Source organism: Pseudorca crassidens, chromosome 2 (assembly GCF_039906515.1).
Source record: "Pseudorca crassidens isolate mPseCra1 chromosome 2, mPseCra1.hap1, whole genome shotgun sequence".
NCBI lineage: Eukaryota > Metazoa > Chordata > Mammalia > Artiodactyla > Delphinidae > Pseudorca > Pseudorca crassidens.
Window position 1 is genome coordinate 80,138,513 of NC_090297.1, and position 7,445 is coordinate 80,145,957.

Genomic DNA, 7,445 nt, shown 5'->3' on the forward strand with positions numbered 1-7,445 from the left:
TCTGAACACTATAACAACAGATAACTCCCTAAAAGATGATATTAATGGGCAGAATAGTCATTTCTAGGGGAAGATTGAGAAGGTAACTAGTTAATGCCATTTCCTATTACTATGGAATCTCCCAGAATATTCAGCTATTTTTCATTGTCAGCTTTTTAAAATTCTTATTGCTCAGACTCTTGAGATAAAACTTATGGGTGTTTTCATTTAATAAGCCTTAGACATTTATAACTATTAATATAACAAGCTACAAGTATTGGTTTTCAAAACAGGCTGCAGCTCTCTAGCATTTTTAATGAAACTTTTCCTTATAAGGAGATGCTTATGGTTGTCTTAATGACCTAAATAAAAATGTGGCTCAAGAATGGTTATTCCAAAGAATTAAACTTAGTTTATTCAAAATCTGAACATAAGTCATCAAGTGATGTTATTAATCTCTTACGTTCCTGGCATCAGTAACAAAATGGTGTTACAGATGTCAGAGTATTGATTGCATGAAATCTTGAAACCCACAAAACTCGTAGGCTTAGGTCTTAGTAATTTCTGCTGTTTATGTAATTTCAGCCCTACGCGTCACCGAAAAGTTATTTATCTTAAGAAACTGTGGCCAAATTTGGCGGGTAATGCTGTCTGCCAGTGTCTGCAGATGTATTGTTTCCGCCTACAACTGTGTGTGCTGTCTGTGGTCTTTAAAGAACACTAACACCAGGCAGAAATGTCAATTCTCTGTTCAGATTTTTTCCTATGTTCTTAGAACTGACGTTGCCATTTCCTAATTTTGTCAAATTAGGTGTTTCAACTATCTTCCTTTCTTGAAAGCTGGGTATTATCACCCATGTACTAGGTAAGTAATCAGAAGTAGTTAATGCTGTGTCAAACTACAGCAGGATTTTCAACAAAGTCACCACAAAGTTCAGTGCTAAGGCAAGTATATAGTAAATAACGACATTTTAGATACCTGAAGTAAAAAGGCATGATCTTCGCAAAGCAGTTGGAAGTTGGCTGAGAAAATTATAAAAATGAAGTTCAGAAGAAAGAGATTCCAAAATAGTTTGTGCTTAATCTGAGCTGCTATTTTTTTTTCTTCTCAATAGAAGAAAATGAACTAAGGGAATAGAATTTCCCTATCCCTAACCTCTGTTTTGAGTACTTTAAAAAATTAGCAATGTATGTAAAAGAATTCTAGAGGAGCGAAAAACTTATTTGGAGAGTATGTACAAACCCTTTATAAGGCAAGAAAGATGACTACAAAACATGTAAATGTTGTATCTTTTTGGCCTTGCTGGGCTTAGTTCCCTGATCAGGGATCTAACCCAGGCCCCCCAGCCATGAAAGCACTGAGTGGTAACCACTGGACTGCCAGGGAACTCCCAAGATGTAAATGGTTTAGAATTTTGATGCACTGTATGCAAAATGCCCATTTAAATTTAACACGACACTGTCCCAGCCCTTAAGCAGATTCCATCTTGGACCCTACTGAAGCAATTCTTTGAGGAAAGTAATGGATTTAACACTAGAAAATTTAATCCTATCTTATGAAGGGAAATGAAGACCAAAGAGCATCTAGATTGATCTCTAGTTCTAGATTTAGAGAAGGCCAAGGTCACCCACTCTAGTAGGGAACCAAGAAGATGAACCAAGGGACAGGCTTCTGACATCCTGAAATCAGAACAGTAATAACAACACTGTCAGCTGCAGGGGTGAGTGGCACAAATCAGAAAATGAAAGAGCCATCTGATAATTCTTTCTAATTTTTGCATACGTTTCTTGTCTACATTCTATTCATGGTGTGTCTTTATATGTGTATATTTAATTATGTATTCACCCTTTGTGTAAATTCCTTCTGTAATTTCTCTGAAGACTGTAGCATATGATCTAGAAATGACTCCAACTAGGACAAGACTAAGACAGTAAATCAGAAACAGATGTATGGCTCCGTAGCCTCACATTGTTGTTTCAGCTCTGTCCATAAGCAAAAGGAGCAGGGGGCCCGGGAATCCAGCCACCTTCGAATTTCTCTAGACACTCATCTTACTGCTTTTTTACCCGATAGAAGTTTCTCTGTTTCTTCTGGCATGTTGCTGGTCTTCCTACACACAAATGTTCTGACTGAAATCAAAACCAGCCCCACTGTATGTGTATGTATATGAGTAATCTTTAGACAAATATTATCAATGCTCCTTTACGCTTTTCCCCAAGGTTAGTGAAATGAATGTCTGGTGTTCTGTGAGTGTCCTTTTTGTCATTTTCACTTTTTATTTTAAAACTCCGTAAATGGGGGCTTCCCTGGTGGCGCAGTGGTTGAGAGTCCGCCTGCCGATGCAGGGGACACGGGTTCGTGCCCCGGTCCGGGAAGATCCCACATGTCACGGAGCGGCTGGGCCCGTGAGCCATGGCCGCTGAACCTGTGCGTCTGGAGCCTGTGCTCCGCAACGGGAGAGGCCACAACAGTGAGAGGCCCACGTACCACACACACAAAAAAAACCTCCATAAATGGCCATATCAAATGTATACTCCTCTTTAAAATTTCAATCACTTTTATGTGTTAAACACCAGCATCTTTACATCTCTATGTTGCGTATTATGAAGAAACATCTTTTTTGTTTGCCCCTGTACACTGTGACTAGGCATTTACTGAGTGGGTGTTCAATGGATATTTGTTGAGTGCATGCATTTAAGTTACACCTAATTAATTTGCTTCTTTTGGCAAGATATAAGCCCAAAGCCTCTCTTAAGAAGGGGGCCTATTTTCCTGTTTGGTACAACTTATTTGATAGGGAGTGACACCAAATGGTAAGAAAAATGAAATGCCTCATCCCTCCTTACATAATCTCCAGTCGACCGTCCCTTCCCACTCCCCGCCCCAACAAATATGTAGTGTAAAGAAGGCACGATTTTGATGCCAGGCTTTAGGTTCAGGATAGCCCTAAAGGCGTCTTTGGACTTTTAGTTGCCTTTCCCTCCCTTAGCCCAGATGCATTCATTGTTACTAGGCTACCAGTAGTCCCACTCCTTCCTCTACAAAACCTTCCCTGATCACTCCAATCCAAAGGATCGTTTTCTCGGTTCCCTGTACCCAGATTGTAGGAGGGTAGAGACTGTTTTATGTCCCACCCACCCCCCCACACACATTTCTTATCAACACATTAGAGACTTAAGTACTCAGTCAAAACGGGTTGACGAAGGACCTGACACCAGGGGTTATTTCCAAACCCCAACAAAATAATCTCAGCCTAAAGGCAGCCACTTTCATTCTTAAACATCTACAGGATTATAACATTTTCCCGTGGTAGTCTGTCCTAAAATTTCCCAGCTTCTCACCCCCTTCCCATCCATATCATTTCTAATTTTTCTCCACTCCAATTCCCATCGCTTTGACCTCAGAGACAGAGAACAGCTGGTGGACATTCTGTTTTTAATAACCCTTAACATCCTTGTATAAGAGGCAAGTGAGCAAAAATTTTATAATTATTATAGTCATGGTTTTAGCGCCTATTGTGTGCCAAGCACCATAACAACAACAAAATCAGTTTGTTTTAATGACTTATAAGCATGTGTAAATTCCTATGGGAAATCATTATATACACACTTGATTATGCTTTGCTAATGCGATTCATCTTCATACGTGCAGGACCCTATTCATCTTGGATTTTTCTGAGGCAGCTTCTGTTACAAAAATATCAGTCCTCATTGATGTGTTCTGAGAATTCCAATATTTTCTGCATCCAAATCGCGTTGGAATGTCTTTCTAACTAGAATTAGTGTGAAATTGTTAGAAATGCATTCTACTCTTTTTAGCTTTGAAAATGTGTCCACTATAACATATGTGGCATTTGAAGTTCTCTTCTTTGGGAACCAGCTGATGTATATATTATTGAGTATAATGGAGAGTCTTCTAATGCCTTTTGAGCACCGAATGGGGCCTTAAGTATTTTCATTGAGGTCCTCACACTTAAAAGTATAGAGGTCACAACCGGAGAACTAATGCCCTCTTACTCACCCTTTGTCGATTAAAAATAAACCCTAGGGAATTCCCTGGCGGTCCAGCGGTTAGGACTCAACGCTCTCACTGCCAAGGGCCCAGGGTTCGATCCCTGGTCGGGGAACTAAGATCCCACAAGCCAAGCAGCACGGCTAACAATCCAAAAAAACCCTACCTAGAGGCAGTATAACGTAAAGGAGTCAGCCAAGGCTGGCTTTTCCCTTTACTGAGAGTCTTGGTTTCCTCAACTGCAAAACGGGGTTGATACGCCTATCTGTTGTTTGGAGGAATGAGAGCCTGCTTCCTAAGTATAATGTTGACACAGTACACAGTTGTTCTCCTTTCTGCCCCCAATTTTCCCTTCATCTCCCCCATACAGGGGAGTAGGGCCTGAGAACATTTGTATATATTTCTCCCTTAACCTTTAAAAAAAAATTAGCGCATCAGGGCTTTTATACCTTTGAATGGAAAACTGCGATAATCGGGGATGCTGTGAACCCGACGTTATAGTAATGCTAATCTTCTATGCATTGTGATGTTCTGTCTGTCCACCAGATGGCAGGAGTTCCTCTGGCACGTCCTGTCAGCTGTCTAGACACATTCGGACTGGTGTATCAGTAAGGCTACTAAAACAGACAAGAAGGTACCCAAAAATACTGGCCCTTACACAATCAAAACAATTTTACCAGGCAAAGGAGGAGCTAGTGATCATCTACCACACACTCATCTTTTTCAGTCACAAACTTACATGTTCTGCTCTTTCTCTCCTGGGCTTCTGCATATCCTGCTTCCTTTGCCTGGAACTCTTCTCCACCAAACCCCAGCCACCATCACCTGGATAACTCCAGTTCATCCTTCAGGGCTCAGTTCAGACATCACCACCCTTAGGAAGGCTTCCTTGACTTCTCATTCTGGGTTCAGTGTACCGTACTCTTCTTCCCTGATTCCTGGATCCTGTCACTATTCAGTACCCTGCTCAAATGTTGCCTGCTCATATAGGCCTCCCAGTTTACTTATTTATCATCTCTTCCTCTAGGCTCTAGAACAGTGCTTGGGACAAGTAGACACTCAGACCCCTATGGTAAGGAATGACTGTGCTCCCATAGTACCCTGTAGCCTCCAGTCATTCCTGTGTGGTGCTTACAGCCTATATCATCAGTCTTATCTGTATCACCTACTAGATTGTAAACATCATGACAACAAGAATCATGTCAATTTTATGCACCATCGAATCTTCAATGCCCGGCACAAAATTGGGTCTCAGTAAATCTTTGTTGAAAAATGAGCACATATAACAATAATATACACATAAGCACACAGTATGAACAAAGTGAAGCAAACGATTTTATTTTGTGTTTTGAAGAGCTCAGTGAAGCAGAGGAAGAGAAATGGTAGGAGGGACCTATACTAGGCCTTTTTTTTCCCCCTACAACAACATCTGTACATTCGGAGTCAGCCAGGTGGGCTTTTGACAGCTGCTGCACTAAATTAATAGGTTTTATGTTGGCCTGAATTCTCTAGTGGATTTAGAATTAATGTCAAACTTTGTAGGAAGTTAAACGTGGTTTGCAGAGCAAGAGTTTGGGAGGCTGCAGAAAATTTGAAGAGGTAGAAAAGATGTTTGTGAGCAGCCATCTGGTGACCAAACAGATATGGTGATATAAAAATACATAACAGGAAAAGTTAGATTTAGACAGTTATAGAAATGAGGCTGAGGTATAACATTCAGCAAAAGATTCAGACTTGAACATGAGAAGCACTTCTAAGGATGTGCTCTGGGTCTTGACCAGCACGTGATGCTCATGTAAATGTGTGTCAGAGGGTCCCAAGATAAAGGTAGAACCAGTTTTAGCCAGAGTCAAGAAGGGTCACTTCCATTTCCTTAAAGATCCCAATATATTATTTTAAAAGAATGACAAGGGACTTCCCTGGTGGTGCAGTGGTTAAGAATCCACCTGCCAATGCAGGGGACACAGGTTTGAATCCTGGTCCGGGAAGATCCCACATGCCGCAGAGCAACTAAGCCCGTGCGCCACAACTACTGAGCCCACGTGCCACAACTACTGAAGCCCGTGCTCCACAACAAGAGAAGCCACTGCAATGAGAAGCCCGCACACCACAACGAAGAGTAGCCCCCGCCCGCTGCAACTAGAGAAAACCCGCTCACAGCAACGAACACCCAATGCAGCCAAAAATAAATAAATAACTTTAAAACATAAAAATAAAAGAATGAGATGACAAAGCAGGTTTACAAAAATGATAATTTTTAAATATTTCATCTAACAAATTACCATCAACATATAATTTACAATGTATGTTATGTATTAAGTTAAGCCACATGATATTACTGATATTCAACCACTTTTTTGACCTAGAAAAACAACTGTTTCATATAGTTCCACTTAATACAAACTCACCTGGAGATAAATGTCAGAAATCTGAATGGGAGGCTCTGCTCTTCCATCTCATGACTATGAGCAGTGAGCTAAATCCACACTGCCCATTCTGACTCCCCCAGTATTGACCAGAGCCTTAAGATTGAGGGCGTCTCATTTGTGTGTGAGCATGAACTCTCAACTTCCAAACAAAAGCGGTCTCAGCTCTCTGACCCAGGGCTGGAGGCCAAACATCTGGCTAAAAGAAAGCTACGTTCTAGAGACGAAGCCTATGTATTCATTAAGGGTGAGGAGGTGTCTGCTGCATCTTTGTATGTCTCCAAGTGCAAATGCTGGAGGTTTCTCTGTCCCTAAGTAAGTTCCCAAGTCAAAGAAGATGCAGCTGTGCCTGACCCGAAGTGGGCCTACAGAAATATTGACTGGCTCGTTTTCTCCCTCAATGGATCACCTCCTGGCTCTCTACTGCTAAAGGTGAGACTGATTGTTTACTTACTCTCCCCTACTTCAGTAGTGAAAACCGTGCTAACAACTCCTGTTCTTCCTTTCCTTTCCCACCTGTTCCCAAGCATATGCACCCTCCTCCCTCCTTAATCTCCCTGCTTCTTTAGCCTTCCCTTCCTCTGCATCCCCTTCGTCCCCGCCTCCTCCCATAACCACTGACTAAAGATAAGCCAAATGATTGGTGGTCATTGAGGAAGACCCCATATCAGATTCCCCGCCCCCGTATCAGATCCTAAGCTGATCTTTCCTGACCCTGAGACGTCATGAGATGCACCTGGTGCTCTCAATAAAGAAGTTGTTTGGATAATCCCAATGGGACCAGATGTTTAAATTCTTCTTCTCACTCTCACCACCATAATGTGAGATGGATCCAAATATGTTGCAACAGCATGGCCTTGGGCCTGCAGCTCATGAGTTATGAAACATTGCAGCAAACTCCTTGTATGGCGATGTTATCAGCAAAGGACTCTGTCCTGTCCTTAACCCTATCAGTAAGAATTGCACACAGCTTTCTTCTTGTCTGTGCCCACAGACTTTCAGGAGTGTCTCCCTGATCATCTGCAATC